This window comes from Oncorhynchus nerka, linkage group LG17 (assembly GCF_034236695.1).
Source record: "Oncorhynchus nerka isolate Pitt River linkage group LG17, Oner_Uvic_2.0, whole genome shotgun sequence".
Lineage (NCBI taxonomy): Eukaryota > Metazoa > Chordata > Actinopteri > Salmoniformes > Salmonidae > Oncorhynchus > Oncorhynchus nerka.
In genome coordinates, this window is record NC_088412.1 from 5,257,917 (window position 1) to 5,276,898 (window position 18,982).

General features: G+C 46.3%; 1 protein-coding gene and 1 pseudogene across 1 annotated transcript in view; both read left to right on the plus strand.

The window, feature by feature from the left end:
- Nucleotides 1-18,982, plus strand: part of LOC135561317 (uncharacterized) — a 755,535-nt gene that overhangs the window by 139,867 nt on the left and 596,686 nt on the right. The window lies entirely within an intron of this gene.
- Nucleotides 1-18,982, plus strand: part of LOC115126158 (E3 SUMO-protein ligase PIAS1-like) — a 53,676-nt pseudogene that overhangs the window by 14,993 nt on the left and 19,701 nt on the right.

The following is an 18,982-nucleotide window of genomic DNA, read 5'->3' on the forward strand; positions in this document are numbered from 1 at the left end:
CGTGTTTCTTGACCCAAGCAAGTCTCTTATTCTTATTGGTGTCCTTTAGTAGTGGTTTCTTTGCAGCAATTTGACCATGAAGGCCTGATTTCATGCAGTCTGCTCTGAAGAGTTGACGTTGAGATGTGTCTGTTACTTGAACTCTGTGAAGCATTTATTTGGGCTACAATTTCTGAGGCTGGTAACTGAGGCTGTGGCGGTCCTCATGAGAGACAGTTTTCATCATAGCGCTTGATGGTTTTTTACGACTGCACTTGAAGGAACTTTCAAAGTTCTTGAAACGTTACGTATTGACTGACCTTCATGTCTTAAAGTAATGATGGACTGTCATTTCTTTTTGCTTATTTGAGCTATTCTTGACATAATATGGACTTGGTCTTTTACCAAATAGGGCTATCTTCTGTATACCACCCCTACCTTGTCACAACACAACTGATTGGCTCAAATGCAATAAGAAGGAAAGAAATTCCACAAATCCTAACAAGACGCATGTTAATTGAAATGCATTCCAGGTGACTACCTCATGACGCTGGTTGAGAGAATGCCAAGAATACGGAAAGCCGTCGTCAATGCATAATGTGGCTACTTTGAAGAATATAAATTATATTTTGATTTAACACTTTTATTTGTTGTTGGTTACTACATGATTCCATATGTGTTATTTCATAGTTTTGATGTCTTCACTATTATTCTACAATGTAGAAAATAGTAAAAATAAAGAAATCCTTTAATTAGTAGGTGTCAACTTTTGATTGATTGGGATGGGAATGATGTAGACTATACGAATAGAATATGTGACCGACTGGTTCGGTTTTATGTAGCAAAATTTGAAGTTGTGTTTTTTTTTTTTTTTACATTGGGTAAAAGTAGAGAAAATGTTATATCATACACTACAGTTGAGGAACAATGGGGAAAGTACTTTTGCTTAGTGCTTAGGGGCGGCAGCGTAGCCTAGTGGTTAGAGCGTTGGACTAGTAACCAGAAGGTTGTGAGTTCAAACCCCCGAGCTGACAAGGTACAAGTCTGTCGTTCTGCCCCTGAACACCCACTGTTCCCAGGCCGTCATTGAAATTAAGAATGTGTTCTTAACTGACTTGCCTGGTTAAATAAAGGTAAAATTAAATAAAAAATTTGTAAGTTGATGAACTTGTAACCTTGCTTTTGAGAAAATGACCCTTGGAATGTTTTGGTACCTACTGCTGGAGAACTCTTCTTTGTCTTCGCCCATCATTCACTCAGCATCATTCACTCTTAAGCTTTAGCCACGTGTGAGGCCATGTACTAAACAACTCTGAAATCGGAGTAGATAGCCAATGGTTAGCAGATGTTAATGCGAGTGTAGCGAAATGCTTGTGCTTCTAGTTCCGACAATGCAGTAATAACCAACAAGTAATCTAACTAACAATTCCAAAACTACTGTCTTATACACAGTGTAAGGGGATAAGAATATGTACATAAATATATATGAATGAGTGATGGTACAGAGCAGCATACAGTAGATGGTATCGAGTACAGTATATACATATGAGATGAGTATGTAAACAAAGTGGCATAGTTAAGGTGGCTAGTGATACATGTATTACATAAGGATGCAGTAGATGATATAGAGTACAGTATATACGTATGCATATGAGATTAATAATGTAGGGTATGTAACATTATATTAGGTAGCATTGTTTAAAGTGGCTAGTGATATATTTTACATCATTTCCCATCAATTCCCATTATTAAAGTGGCTGGAGTTGAGTCAGTGTGTTGGCAGCAGCCACTCAATGTTAGTGGAATACCTAGGATAGGAATACCTTTAAGGAATACCTAGGATAGGATAAAGTAATCCTTCTCACCCACCCCCCCCTTAAAATATTTAGATGCACTATTGTAAAGTGGCTGCTCCACTGGATGTCATAAGGTGAATGCACCAATTTGTAAGTCGCTCTGGATAAGAGCGTCTGCTAAATGACTTAAATGTAAATGTAAATGTGGCTGTTTAACAGTCTGATGGCCTTGAGATAGAAGCTGTTTTTCAGTCTCTCGGTCCCAGCTTTGATGCACCTGTACTGACCTCGCCTTCTGGATGATAGCGGGGTGAACAGGCAGTGGCTCGGGTGGTTGTTGTCCTTGATGATCTTTATGGCCTTCCTGTAACATCGGGTGGTGTAGGTGTCCTTGAGGGCAGGTAGTTTGCCCCCGGTGATGCGTTGTGCAGACCTCACTACCCTCTGGAGAGCCTTACGGTTGTGGGCGGAGCAGTTGCCGTACCAGGCGGTGATACAGCCCGCCAGCATGCTCTCGATTGTGCATCTGTAGAAGTTTGTGAGTGCTTTTGGTGACAAGCCGAATTTCTTCAGCCTCCTGAGGTTGAAGAGGCGCTGCTGCGCCTTCTTCACAATGCTGTCTGTGTGAGTGGACCAATTCAGTTTGTCTGTGATGTGTATGCCGAGGAACTTAAACCTTGCTACCCTCTCCACTACTGTTCCATCGATGTGGATAGGGGGGTGTTCCCTCTGCTGTTTCCTGAAGTCCACAATCATCTCCTTAGTTTTGTTGACGTTGAGTGTGAGGTTATTTTCCTGACACCACACTCCGAGGGCCCTCACCTCCTCCCTGTAGGCTGTCTCGTCGTTGTTGGTAATCAAGCCTACCACTGTTGTGTCGTCCGCAAACTTGATGATTGAGTTGGAGGCGTGCGTGGCCACGCAGTCGTGGGTGAACAGGGAGTACAGGAGAGGGCTCAGAACGCACCCTTGTGGGGCCCCAGTGTTGAGGATCATCTCAAATCATAATGTTTCTACCCTGCATGAATCTGCAGGTAGCTAACCAACCGGGTTCAATGTTAGCTAGCTAACCTTAGGCTATAACTAGCAATGCAAATTGCTCTCAGATACGAATAATTTTCCTACACAGATCGTACACGGAACGTTAGCAAGCCAACCGGCTAACTTTAGCTAACAAGCTAACAGTACACTTTAACTTGAAATGAAAACAACTTTCTGACTAAAATTAGAAATGTGTAATTTCTGAAAAATGTAGCTAGCTAGACTCTCATCCTTGTATACTTGGATGGACGCTTCTCCCTTTGTCAGGTTGCCACGGTTGCCCTTAAGTTTGAAGATGTAATCCGGAGGTTTTACACAACAGCCTTCTGTGTGTTCGCTTTTCGACCCTGTCTGCATATTTGCAATCAAAACGCCAGAACCTTCTCCATCTCCTTAGCAATCATACTCTAATTCCGCTGATTTCAAACCTCGGTCCTCCAGAAAGTGGAGAGCAACACCTTTTGCAGTTCTACTATGTGATATACAGTGGGGCAAAAAAGTATTTAGTCAGCCACCAATTGTGCAAGTTCTCCCAAAGATGAGAGGCCTGTGATGTGATGCATAGACAATTTGGAGTACATCTGTAGTATATCTGAAGAATTGTATATGTACAGTAGTAGTTAAATAGGACAGGCCTTGACTAGAATACAGTATATACATATGAAGTGGACAGTAGTAGTTAGATAGGACAGGCCTTGACTAGAATACAGTATATACATATGAAGTGGACAGTAGTAGTTAGATAGGACAGGCCTTGACTAGAATACAGTATATACATATGAAGTGGGTGAAATATGATGTAAATTAATTTTAGTTCTTCTACCCGTGTATCCTATTATCCTCCATGTTTATAGTACTGTGGAGTAATAATGTTGATTTTTAATTACATGTTTTTGTCTTTCCTTCCTCCCAAAGCAAATGGTGATGAGCCTTCGTGTTTCAGAGCTACAAGTGTTACTAGGCTACGCAGGACGCAACAAACACGGCCGCAAACATCAACTGTTGACCAAAGCCCTGCACCTCCTTAAGGCCGGCTGCAGCCCCGCTGTCCAGATGAAGGTGAAGGAGCTGTACAGACGCCGCTTCCCCGCCAAGATGCTGTCTCCGGTGGACCTGGCCCTGCCCAGTGTCCACTCCACCTCCGGCCTGCCCGGAGGCCTCACCTCGCTGGGGTTCGACAGCCACGGATCCCCCTCGCCTGGCTCTCTGCTGGTGCCCAAACAGGAGCTGGGCCTTCACCCCGTACACCCTGACGTGAAGCTGCAGAGGCTGCCCTTCTACGACATGCTGGATGAGCTCATCAAACCCACCAGCCTGGGTAAGTGGTGCTTAGACTTACACACACTGTGTGTACAAAACATTTAAGAACACCTTCCTAACATTGATTTGCTCACTGTTTGTCCTCAGAACAGCCTCAATTAGTACGGGACATGGACAAGGTGTTGAAAGCGTTCCACAGGGATGCTGGCCTCATGTTGACTCTAATGCTTCTATACTGGATCAGACACTGAGCCCTGATATACTGGATCAGACACTGAGCCCTGATATACTGGATCAGACACTGAGCCCTGATATACTGGATCAGACACTGAGCCCTGATATACTGGATCAGAGACTGAGCCCTGATATACTGGATCAGACACTGAGCCCTGATATACTGGATCAGACACTGAGCCCTGATATACTGGATCAGACACTGCACTGATATACTGGATCAGACACTGCCCTGATATACTGGATCAGACACTGAGCCCTGATATACTGGATCAGACACTGCCCTGATATACTGGATCAGACACTGAGCCCTGATATACTGGATCAGACACTGAGCCCTGATATACTGGATCAGACACTGAGCCCTGATATACTGGATCAGACACTGAGCACTGATATACTGGATCAGACACTGAGCCCTGATATACTGGATCAGACACTGAGCCCTGATATACTGGATCAGACACTGCCCTGATATACTGGATCAGACACTGAGCCCTGATATACTGGATCAGACACTGAGCCCTGATATACTGGATCAGACACTGAGCCCTGATATACTGGATCAGACACTGAGCCCTGATATACTGGATCAGACACTGAGCCCTGATATACTGGATCAGACACTGCCCTGATATACTGGATCAGACACTGAGCACTGATATACTGGATCAGACACTGAGCACTGATATACTGGATCAGACACTGAGCCCTGATATACTGGATCAGACACTGAGCCCTGATATACTGGATCAGACACTGCCCTGATATACTGGATCAGACACTGTGCCCTGATATACACAATATACAGTATACTGAGTCTACAAAACATTAAGAACACCTTCCTAATATTGAGTTACACACCCCCCTTTTGCCCTCAGAACAGCCTCAATTAGTACGGGACATGGACTCTACAAGGTGTTGAAAGCGTTCCACAGGGATGCTGTCCTCATGTAGACTCTACAAGGTGTTGAAAGCGTTCCACAGGGATGCTGTCCTCATGTAGACTCCAATGCTTCCACAGGGATGCTGGTCCATGTTGACTCTACAAGGTGTTGAAAGCGTTCCACAGGGATGCTGTCCTCATGTAGACTCCAATGCTTCCACAGGGATGCTGGTCCATGTTGACTCTACAAGGTGTTGAAAGCGTTCCACAGGGATGCTGTCCTCATGTAGACTCCAATGCTTCCACAGGGATGCTGGTCCATGTTGACTCTATAAGGTGTTGAAAGCGTTCCACAGGGATGCTGGTCCATCTTGACTCCAATGCTTCCACAGGGATGCTGGCCCCATGTAGACTCCAATGCTTCCACAGGGATGCTGGTCCATGTTGAGTCTACAAGGTGTTGAAAGCATTCCACAGGGATACTGGCCCCATGTTGACTCTACGAGGTGTTGAAAGCGTTCCACAGGGATACTGGCCCCATGTTGACTCTACAAGGTGTTGAAAGCGTTCCACAGGGATGCTGGCCCATGTTGACTCTACGAGGTGTTGAAAGCGTTCCACAGGGATACTGGCCCCATGTTGACTCTAATGCTTCCCCACAGTTGTGTCAAGATGGCTGGATGTCCTTTTGGGGTGGTGGACCATTGTTGATACACAAGCTTAAAAAACCCCAGCAGCGTTGCAGTTCTTGACACAGTCAAACCGGTGCGCCTGGCACCTACTACCAAACCTCGTTCAAAGGCACTTAAATATTTTGTTTTTCCCGTTCACCCTCTGAATGGCGGACATACACAATCCATGTCTCAGGGCTTAAAAATCCTTCTTTAACCCCGTCTCCTCCCCTTCATCTACATGTCTCCTCCCCTTCATCTACATGTCTCCTCCCCTTCATCTACATGTCTCCCCCCCTATCTACATGTCTCCTCCTCCTTCATCTACATGTCTCCTCCTCCTTCATCTACATGTCTCCTCCTCCTTCATCTACATGTCTCCTCCTCCTTCATCTACATGTCTCCTCCTCCTTCATCTACATGTCTCCTCCTCCTTCATCTGTCTCCTCCCCTTCATCTACGTGTCTCCTCCCCTTCATCTACATGTCTCCTCCCCTTCATCTACATGTCTCCTCCTCCTTCATCTACATGTCTCCTCCTCCTTCATCTACATGTCTCCTCCTCCTTCATCTACATGTCTCCTCCTCCTTCATCTACATGTCTCCTCCCCTTCATCTACGTGTCTCCTCCCCTTCATCTACATGTCTCCTCCTCCTTCATCTACATGTCTCCTCCTCCTTCATCTACATGTCTCCTCCTCCTTCATCTACATGTCTCCTCCTCCTTCATCTACATGTCTCCTCCTCCTTCATCTACATGTCTCCTCCCCTTCATCTACACTGATTGAAGTGGATTTAACAGGTGACATCAATAAGGGATCATAGCGTTCACCTGGTTTGTACAGACAGTGTATACTTCACATACATTCATCAAACACGTTGTGTTTTATTAAAGCTATAAGGCTTTAACCTGTGGATTATTGTGATTCAATAATAATAACATATAATTAGATGCACGTCTGTTATAGGTCCATAGAATAAAGGGTGTATGGTTCATATCATATGCATATCATATTCATATCATATTAATGTAATATTAATTTAATATTCATATCATAATCATATTCATATTAATTTAATATTAATTTCATATCATATTCATAACCATATCATATTCATATCTTATTAGTTTAATATCATATTCATAACCATTTCATATTCATATTATTATCATATTCATATCATATTCATATCATATTCATATTCATATCCATATATTCATATCATATTATTATCATATTCATATCATATTCATATTCATATCCATATCATATCATTCATATCATATATTCATATCATTATCATATTCATATCCATATCATATATTCATATCATTATCGTATTCATATCCATATCATATATTCATATCATTATCGTATTCATATCCATATCATATATTCATATCATTATCGTATTCATATTCGTCCCATCTCTTGGTAACCCACAGCGTAACCGGCATTGTAGCGGCTGTAACTGAAGTTTGTCTAGTTTTCAGTTGTGAACTTCTCCATTTTCGTACTGACTGTGTTCTTTCTTGTGTGTGTGGGGGGGTTTGGTATGATGAGAATGTTCTAGTTCTCTCTCTCTCTCTCTCATCCTCAGCCTCAGACAACAGTCAGCGGTTTCAGGAGACGTGTTATGCCTTTGCGTTGACGCCCCAGCAGGTCCAGCTGATCAGCAGCTCCATGTAAGACTGACCCCTATCTACACCACACCCCTATCTAGACCACACCCCTATCTACACCACTAGGACACACCCCTATCTAGACCACACCCCTATCTACACCACTAGGACACACCCCTATCTACACCACTAGGACACACCCCTATCTAGACCACACCCCTATCTAGACCACTAGAACACACCCCTATCTACACCACTAAGACACACCCCTATAGACCACACCCCTATCTAGACCACACCCCTATCTAGACCACACCCCTATCTAGACCACACCCCTATCTACACCACTAGGACACACCCCTATCTAGACCACACCCCTATCTACACCACACCCCTATCTACACCACTAGGACACACCCCTATCTACACCACACCCCTATCTACACCACTAGGACACACCCCTATCTAGACCACACCCCTATCTACACCACTAGGACACACCCCTATCTACACCACACCCCTATCTACACCACTAGGACACACCCCTATCTACACCACTAGGACACACCCCTATCTACACCACGAGGACACACCCCTATCTACACCACTAGGACACACCCCTATCTAGACCACACCCCTATCTACACCACTAGGACACACCCCTATCTACACCACTAGGACACACCCCTATCTAGACCACACCCCTATCTACACCACTAGGACACACCCCTATCTACACCACACCCCTGTCTACACCACACCCCTATCTACACCACTAGGACACACCCCTATCTACACCACTAGGACACACCCCTATCTAGACCACACCCCTATCTAGACCACTAGGACACACCCCTATCTACACCACACCCCTATCTACACCACACCCCTATCTAGACCACTAGGACACACCCCTATCTACACCACACCCCTATCTACACCACTAGGACACACCCCTATCTACACCACTAGGACACACCCTATCTACACCACACCCTATCTACACACACCCCTATCTACACCACCACACCCACTATCTACACCACACCCCTATCTACACCACTAGGACACACCCCTATCTACACCACTAGGACACACCCCTATCTACACCACTAGGACACACCCCTATCTACACCACTAGGACACACCCCTATCTACACCACTAGGACACACCCCTATCTAGACCACACCCCTATCTACACCACTAGGACACACCCCTATCTACACCACACCCCTATCTACACCACACCCCTATCTACACCACTAGGACACACCCCTATCTACACCACTAGGACACACCCCTATCTAGACCACACCCCTATCTAGACCACTAGGACACACCCCTATCTACACCACTAGGACACACCCCTATCTACACCACACCCCTATCTACACCACACCCCTATCTACACCACACCCCTATCTACACCACACCCCTATCTAGAACACACCCCTATCTAGACCACACCCCTATCTACACCACTAGGACACACCCCTATCTAGACCACACCCCTATCTACACCACACCCCTATCTACACCACTAGGACACACCCCTATCTAGACCACACCCCTATCTACACCACTAGACCACACCCCTAACTACACCACTATACCACACCCCTATCTACACCACTAGACCACACCCCTATCTACACCACTAGGACACACCCCTATCTACACCACTAGGACACACCCCTATCTAGACCACACCCCTATCTACACCACTAGAACACACCCCTATCTACACCACTAGAACACACCCCTATCTACACCACTAGGACACACCCCACCCCTATCTACACCACTAGAACACACCCCACCCCTATCTAGACCACTAGAACACACCCCACCCCACCCCTATCTAGACCGCTGAGGACACACCCCACCCCTATCTAGACCGCTGAGGACACACCCCACCCCTATCTACACCACTAGAACACACCCCACCCCTATCTACACCACTAGGACACACCCCACCCCTATCTAGACCGCTGAGGACACACCCCACCCCTATCTAGACCTCTGAGGACACACCCCACCCCTATCTAGACCTCTGAGGACACACCCCACCCCTATCTACACCATTAGAACACACCCCACCCCTATCTAGACCGCTGAGGACACACCCCACCCCTATCCAGACCGCTGAGGACACACCCCACCCCTATCTACACCACTAGAACACACCCCACCCCTATCTAGACCGCTGAGGACACACCCCACCCCTATCTAGACCGCTGAGGACACACCCCACCCCTATCTAGACCGCTGAGGACACACCCCACCCCTATCTACACCACTAGAACACACCCCACCCCTATCTAGACCGCTGAGGACACACCCCACCCCTATCTACACCACTAGAACACACCCCACCCCTATCCAGACCGCTGAGGACACACCCCACCCCTATCTAGACCGCTGAGGACACACCCCACCCCTATCTAGACCGATGAGGACACACCCCACCCCTATCTAGACCGCTGAGGGACACACCCCACCCCTATCTAGACCGCTGAGGACACACCCCACCCCTATCTAGACCGCTGAGGACACACCCCACCCCTATCTAGACCGCTGAGGACACACCCCACCCCTATCTACACCACTAGAACACACCCCACCCCTATCTAGACCGCTGAGGACACACCCCACCCCTATCTACACCACTAGAACACACCCCACCCCTATCCAGACCGCTGAGGACACACCCCACCCCTATCTAGACCGCTGAGGCACACCCCACCCCTATCTACACCATTAGAACACACCCCACCCCTATCTAGACCGCTGAGGACACACCCCACCCCTATCCAGACCGCTGAGGACACACCCCACCCCTATCTACACCACTAGAACACACCCCACCCCTATCTAGACCGCTGAGGACACACCCCACCCCTATCTAGACCGCTGAGGACACACCCCACCCCTATCTAGACCGCTGAGGACACACCCCACCCCTATCTACACCACTAGAACACACCCCACCCCTATCTAGACCGCTGAGGACACACCCCACCCCTATCTACACCACTAGAACACACCCCACCCCTATCCAGACCGCTGAGGACACACCCCACCCCTATCTAGACCGCTGAGGACACACCCCACCCCTATCTAGACCATGAGGACACACCCCACCCCTATCTAGACCGCTGAGGACACACCCCACCCCTATCTAGACCACTGAGGACACACCCCACCCTATCTACACCACTAGAACACGCCCTATCTACACCACTAGAACACACCCCACCCCTATCTACACCACTAGAACACACCCCACCCCTATCTAGACCGCTGAGGACACACCCCACCCCTATCTAGACCACTGAGGACACCCCCACCCCTATCTACACCACTAGAACACACCCCACCCCTATCTACACCACTGAGGACACACCCCACCCCTATCTAGACCGCTGAGGACACACCCCACCCCTATCTAGACCGCTGAGGACACACCCCACCCCTATCTAGACCACTAGAACACACCCCACCCCTATCTAGACCGCTGAGGACACACCCCACCCCTATCTACACCACTAGAACACACCCCACCCCTATCTAGACCGCTGAGGACACACCCCACCCCTATCTAGACCGCTGAGGACACACCCCACCCCTATCTAGACCGCTGAGGACACACCCCACCCCTATCTAGACCACTAGAACACACCCCACCCCTATCTAGACCGCTGAGGACACACCCCACCCCTATCTAGACCGCTGAGGACACACCCCACCCCTATCTAGACCGCTGAGGACACACCCCACCCCTATCTACACCACTAGAACACACCCCACCCCTATCTACACCACTAGAACACACCCCACCCCTATCTAGACCGCTGAGGACAAACCCCACCCCTATCTAGACCACTAGAACACGCCCCCCCTATCTACACCACTAGAACACACCCCACCCCTATCTAGACCGCTGAGGACACACCCCACCCCTATCTAGACCGCTGAGGACACACCCCACCCCTATCTAGACCGCTGAGGACACACCCCACCCCTATCTAGACCCAGGAACACACCCCACCCCTATCTACACCACTGAGGACACACCCCACCCCTATCTAGACCGCTGAGGACACACCCCACCCCTATCTAGACCACTAGAACACGCCCTATCTACACCACTAGAACACACCCCACCCCTATCTAGACCGCTGAGGACACACCCCACCCCTATCCAGACCGCTGAGGACACACCCCACCCCTATCTACACCACTAGAACACACCCCACCCCTATCTAGACCCCCTGAGGACACACCCCACCCCTATCTAGACCGCTGAGGACACACCCCACCCCTATCTAGACCGCTGAGGACACACCCCACCCCTATCTACACCACTGAGAACACACCCCACCCCTATCTAGACCGCTGAGGACACACCCCACCCCTATCTAGACCGCTGAGGACACACCCCACCCCTATCTACACCACTAGAACATACCCCCACCCCTATCTAGACCGCTGAGGACACACCCCACCTCTATCTAGACCGCTGAGGACACACCCCACCCCTATCTAGACCGCTGAGGACACACCCCACCCCTATCTACACCACTAGAACACACCCCACCCCTATCTACACCACTAGAACACACCCCACCCCTATCTAGACCGCTGAGGACACGCCCCACCCCTATCTAGACCACTAGAACACGCCCTATCTACACCACTAGAACACACCCCACCCCTATCTACACCACTAGAACACACCCACCCCTATCTAGACCGCTGAGGACACACCCCACCCCTATCTAGACCACTAGACACACACCCCACCCCTATCTAGACCACTAGAACACACCCCACCCCTATCTAGACCACTGAGGACACACCCCACCCCTATCTAGACCACTAGAACACACCCCACCCCTATCTAGACCACTAGAACACACCCCACCCCTATCTAGACCACTAGAACACACCCCACCCTATCTAGACACACCCCACCCCTATCTACACCACTAGAACACACACCCCACCCCTATCTAGACCGCTGAGGACAAACCCCACCCCTATCTAGACCGCTGAGGACACACCCCACCCCTATCTACACCACTAGAACACACCCCACCCCTATCTAGACCGCTGAGGACAAACCCCACCCCTATCTACACCACTGAGGACACACCCCACCCCTATCTAGACCGCTGAGGACACACCCCACCCCTATCTAGACCGCTGAGGACAACCCCACCCCTATCTAGACCGCTGAGGACACACCCCACCCCTATCTAGACCGCTGAGGACACACCCCACCCCTATCTAGACCGCTGAGGACACACCCCACCCCTATCTAGACCGCTGAGGACACACCCCACCCCTATCTAGACCGCTGAGGACACACCCCACCCCACCCCTATCTAGACCGCTGAGGACAAACCCCACCCCTATCTAGACCGCTGAGGACACACCCCACCCCTATCTAGACCGCTGAGGACACACCCCACCCCTATCTACACCACTAGAACGTCTGTGTCGTCAGTCTCTCTCCTGCTGGCAGAAACAGGATGTGACTGGTTTCAGTTTTTACACGCACCGGGTGTCATTTTCCATAGATATGTACAAAACAATACAGTTTTAATAAACTGCAACTCGATGCAGGCAGTACACGTGATCCTATTGGATAACGGGATAACAATGCCTTCCCATTGGATAACGGGATATCAATGCCTTCCCATTGGATATCAATGCCTTCCCATTGGATATCAATGCCTTCCCATTGGATAACGGGATAACAATGCCTTCCCATTGGATAACGGGATATCAATGCCTTCCCATTGGATAACGGGATATCAATGCCTTCCCATTGGATAATGGGATAACAATGCCTTCCCATTGGATAACGGGATATCAATGCCTTCCCATTGGATAACGGGATATCAATGCCTTCCCATTGGATATCAATGCCTTCCCATTGGATAACGGGATAACAATGCCTTCCCATTGGATAACGGGATAACAATGCCTTCCCATTGGATAATGGGATAACAATGCCTTCCCATTGGATAACGGGATAACAATGCCTTCCCATTGGATAACGGATACACAATGCCTTCCCATTGGATAATGGGATAACAATGCCTTCCCATTGGATAACGGGATAACAATGCCTTCCCATTGGATAATGGGATAACAATGCCTTCCCATTGGATAACGGGATAACAATGCCTTCCCATTGGATAACGGGATAACAATGCCTTCCCATTGGATAATGGGATAACAATGCCTTCCCATTGGATAATGGGATAACAATGCCTTCCCATTGGATATCAATGCCTTCCCATTGGATAACAATGCCTTCCCATTGGATAACGGGATAACAATGCCTTCCCATTGGATAACGGGATATCAATGCCTTCCCATTGGATATCAATGCCTTCCCATTGGATATCAATGCCTTCCCATTGGATAACGGGATAACAATGCCTTCCCATTGGATAATGGGATAACAATGCCTTCCCATTGGATAACGGGATAACAATGCCTTCCCATTGGATAATGGGATAACAATGCCTTCCCATTGGATAACGGGATAACAATGCCTTCCCATTGGATAACGGGATAACAATGCCTTCCCATTGGATAATGGGATAACAATGCCTTCCCATTGGATAACGGGATAACAATGCCTTCCCATTGGATAATGGGATAACAATGCCTTCCCATTGGATAACGGGATAACAATGCCTTCCCATTGGATAACGGGATAACAATGCCTTCCCATTGGATAATGGGATAACAATGCCTTCCCATTGGATAATGGGATAACAATGCCTTCCCATTGGATATCAATGCCTTCCCATTGGATAACAATGCCTTCCCATTGGATAACGGGATATCAATGCCTTCCCATTGGATAACGGGATATCAATGCCTTCCCATTGGATAACGGGATATCAATGCCTTCCCATTGGATAACGGGATATCAATGCCTTCCCATTGGATAACGGGATATCAATGCCTTCCCATTGGATAACGGGATATCAATGCCTTCCCATTGGATAACGGGATATCAATGCCTTCCCATTGGATAACGGGATATCAATGCCTTCCCCCCATTGGATAACGGGATAACAATGCCTTCCCATTGGATAACGGGATAACAATGCCTTCCCATTGGAAACGGGATAACAATGCCTTCCCATTGATAACGGGATAACAATGCCTTCCCATTGGATAACGGGATAACAATGCCTTCCCATTGGATAACGGGATATCAATGCCTTCCCATTGGATAACGGGATAACAATGCCTTCCCATTGGATAACGGGATAACAATGCCTTCCCATTGGATAACGGGATAACAATGCCTTCCCATTGGATAACGGGATATCAATGCCTTCCCCTATTGGATAGCGGATATCAATGCCTTCCCATTGGATAACATATCATGCCTTCCCATTGGATAATGGGATAACAATGCCTTCCCATTGGATAACGGGATAACAATGCCTTCCCATTGATAACGGGATAACAATGCCTTCCCATTGGATAACGGGATATCAATGCCTTCCCATTGGATAACGGGATATCAATGCCTTCCCATTGGATAACGGGATAACAATGCCTTCCCATTGGATAACGGGATATCAATGCCTTCCCATTGGAAAACGGGATAACAATGCCTTCCCATTGGATAACGGGATAACAATGCCTTCCCATTGGATAACGGGATAACAATGCCTTCCCATTGGATAACGGGATAACAATGCCTTCCCATTGGATAATGGGATAACAATGCCTTCCCATTGGAAAACGGGATAACAATGCCTTCCCATTGGATAACGGGATAACAATGCCTTCCCATTGGATAACGGGATATCAATGCCTTCCCATTGGATAACGGGATAACAATGCCTTCCCATTGGATAACGGGATAACAATGCCTTCCCATTGGATAACGGGATAACAATGCCTTCCCATTGGATAACGGGATAACAATGCCTTCCCATTGGATAACGGGATAACAATGCCTTCCCATTGGATAACGGGATAACAATGCCTTCCCATTGGATAACGGGATAACAATGCCTTCCCATTGGATAACGGGATAACAATGCCTTCCCATTGGATAACGGGATAACAATGCCTTCCCATTGGATAACGGGATAACAATGCCTTCCCATTGGATAACGGGATAACAATGCCTTCCCATTGGATAACGGGATATCAATGCCTTCCCATTGGATAATGGGTTATCAATGCCTTCCCATTGGATATCAATGCCTTCCCATTGGATAATGGGATAACAATGCCTTCCCATTGGATAATGGGTTATCAATGCCTTCCCATTGGATATCAATGCCTTCCCATTGGATAATGGGATAACAATGCCTTCCCATTGGATAATGGGATATCAATGCCTTCCCATTGGATATCAATGCCTTCCCATTGGATATCAATGCCTTCCCATTGGATAATGGGATAACAATGCCTTCCCATTGGATATCAATGCCTTCCCATTGGATAATGGGATAACAATGCCTTCCCATTGGATATCAATGCCTTCCCATTGGATAACAATGCCTTCCCATTGGATAATGGGATAACAATGCCTTCCCATTGGATAATGGGATAACAATGCCTTCCCATTGGATATCAATGCCTTCCCATTTGATAACAATGCCTTCCCATTGGATAATGGGATAACAATGCCTTCCCATTGGATAATGGGATAACAATGCCTTCCCATTGGATAATGGGATAACAATGCCTTCCCATTGGATAATGGGATAACAATGCCTTCGCAGCTAGTTTTAATTCTAAGGTTATTTTTTGCTCGCTGTCATATTTGCTCTCCAAAACACTGTCAACCTGCCTTCTCACCTAAACCGTCTCTCTGTCTCTACAGGGACATCTCTGGGACCAAGTGTGACTTTGCGGTGCAGGTTCAGTTAAGGTAAAAGGCTCTCCTGTCTTCTTACAGAGCAAGCATTCACACCCCTTGGCTTTTTCTACATTTTGTTTGGTTTACAGACTGATTTTTAAAATGGAGGGGGGGGGGGTCACTGCTTTACACACAATAACCCATAACGTCAAAGTGGAATTATGTTTTTAAAAACTTTTATAAATTATTTTTAAAAAAACATGTAAAAGATTAAATATATTGAGCCTATAATTATTCAACCCCTTTGTTATATCAAGCCTAAATCAGTTCAGGTGTAAACATTTGCTTAACAAATCACATAAGTCGCATGCATTTTAAATGAACACATCCTCTCTGTACCCCCACACTTACAATTATCTGTAAGGTCCCTCAGTTGAACAAACACTGATTCAACCACAGACCAGGGAGGTTTTCCAATGCCTTGCAAAGAACACCTTACAGGCATTTGAATATAACTTTGAGAATGGTGAAGTTATTAATTACAGTTTGGATAGTGTATCAATACACCCTGTCACTACAAAGATACAGGCGTCCTTCCTAACTCAGTTGCCGGAGAGGAAGGAAACCTGTCAGGGATTTGAATATAACTTTGAGCATGGTGAAGTTATTAATTACAGTTTGGATGGTATATCAATACACCCAGTCACTACAAAGATACAGGCGTCCTTCCTAACTCAGTTGCCGGAGAGGAAGGAAACCTCACAGGGAATTCATCATGATGCCAATGGTGACTTTAAAACAGTTACAGAGTTTAATGGCTGTGAAAGGAGAAAACTGAGGATGGATCAACAACATTGTAGTTACTCCACAATACTAACCTAAATGACAGAGTGAAAAGAAGGAAGCCTGTACAGAATATATTTTTTTCAAAAGCATCCCGTTTGCAAAAAGGCACTAAAGTAATACTGCAATTAACTTTATGTCCTGAATACAAAGTGTTATGTTTGGGGTCAAGTCCAATACAACACATTACTCAGTACCACTCGCCATATTTTCAAGCATAGTGGTGGCTGCATCATGTTAAGGGTATGCTTGTAATTAAGGACTGGGGAGTTTTTCAGGATAAAAATTAAATGGACTGAAGCTAAACACAGGCAAAATCCTAGAGGAAACCCTGCATCAGTCTGCTTTCCACCAGACTCTGGGAGATGAATGAACCTTTCAGCAGGACAACAACCTAAAACACAAGGCCAAATCTATACTGGAGCTGCTTACCAAGAAGACAGGGCATATTCCTGAGTAACCAAGTTACAGTTTTGACTTAAATCTACTTGAAAATCTAAGACCTGAAAATGGTTGTCTTGCAATGATCAACAACCAATTTGAAAGAGCTTGAAGATTTTGTTAAAGAATAATGGACAAAATGTTGCACAATCCAGGTGTGTAAAGCTCTTAGAGACTTACCCAGAAAGACTCACAGCTGTAATCACTCTTAGAGACTTACCCAGAAAGACTCACAGCTCTTAGAGACTTACCCAGAAAGACTCACAGCTGTAATCGCTCTTAGAGACTTACCCAGAAAGACTCACAGCTCTTAGAGACTTACCCAGAAAGACTCACAGCTGTAATCGCTCTTAGAGACTTACTTACCCAGAAAGACTCACAGCTCTTAGATACTTACCCAGAAAGACTCACAGCTCTTAGAGACTATCCCAGAAAGACTCACAGCTCTTAGAGACTTACCCAGAAAGACTCACAGCTCTTAGAGACTTACCCAGAAAGACTCACAACTCTTAGAGACTATCCCAGAAAGACTCACAGCTCTTAGAGACTTACCCAGAAAGACTCACAACTCTTAGAGACTTACCCAGAAAGACTCACAGCTCTTAGAGACTTACCCAGAAAGACTCACAACTCTTAGAGACTTACCCAGAAAGACTCACAGCTGTAATCGCTGACAAAGGTGCTTCTACAAAGTATTGACTGAGGGGTGTATGGTGTTAGATATAAATTAGATTTCTGTATTTCATTCACAGAAAAAAAAGCATGTTTTCACTTTGTCATTATGGGGTATTGTGTGTAGATATTTTTTTGTGGATATATATATATATATATATATATCATCTCCCAAAGACAGAAAATATTTTGTAATGGTCTTTTTTGGGGATCACTCTCTCTTTAAGAAAATAAATAATAATAAATATGTCAGTTGTTTATTGATGTGTCTGTGATTTTTGAATTGGTTATTAATCTCTGTGGTATTCCTATTGATTTTATTAATCTGTGGTATTCCTATCGATTTTATTCATCTCTGTGGTATTCCTATCGATTTTATTCATCTCTGTGGTATTCCTATCGATTTTATTAATCTCTGTGGTATTCCTATCGATTTTATTAATCTCTGTGATATTCCTATCGATTTTATTCATCTCTGTGGTATTCCTATCGATTTTATTCATCTCTGTGGTATTCCTATCGATTTTATTCATCTCTGTGGTATTCCTATCGATTTTATTCATCTCTGTGGTATTCCTATCGATTTTATTCATCTCTGTGGTATTCCTATCGATTTTATTCATCTCTGTGGTATTCCTATCGATTTTTATTCATCTCTGTGGTATTCCTATCGATGTT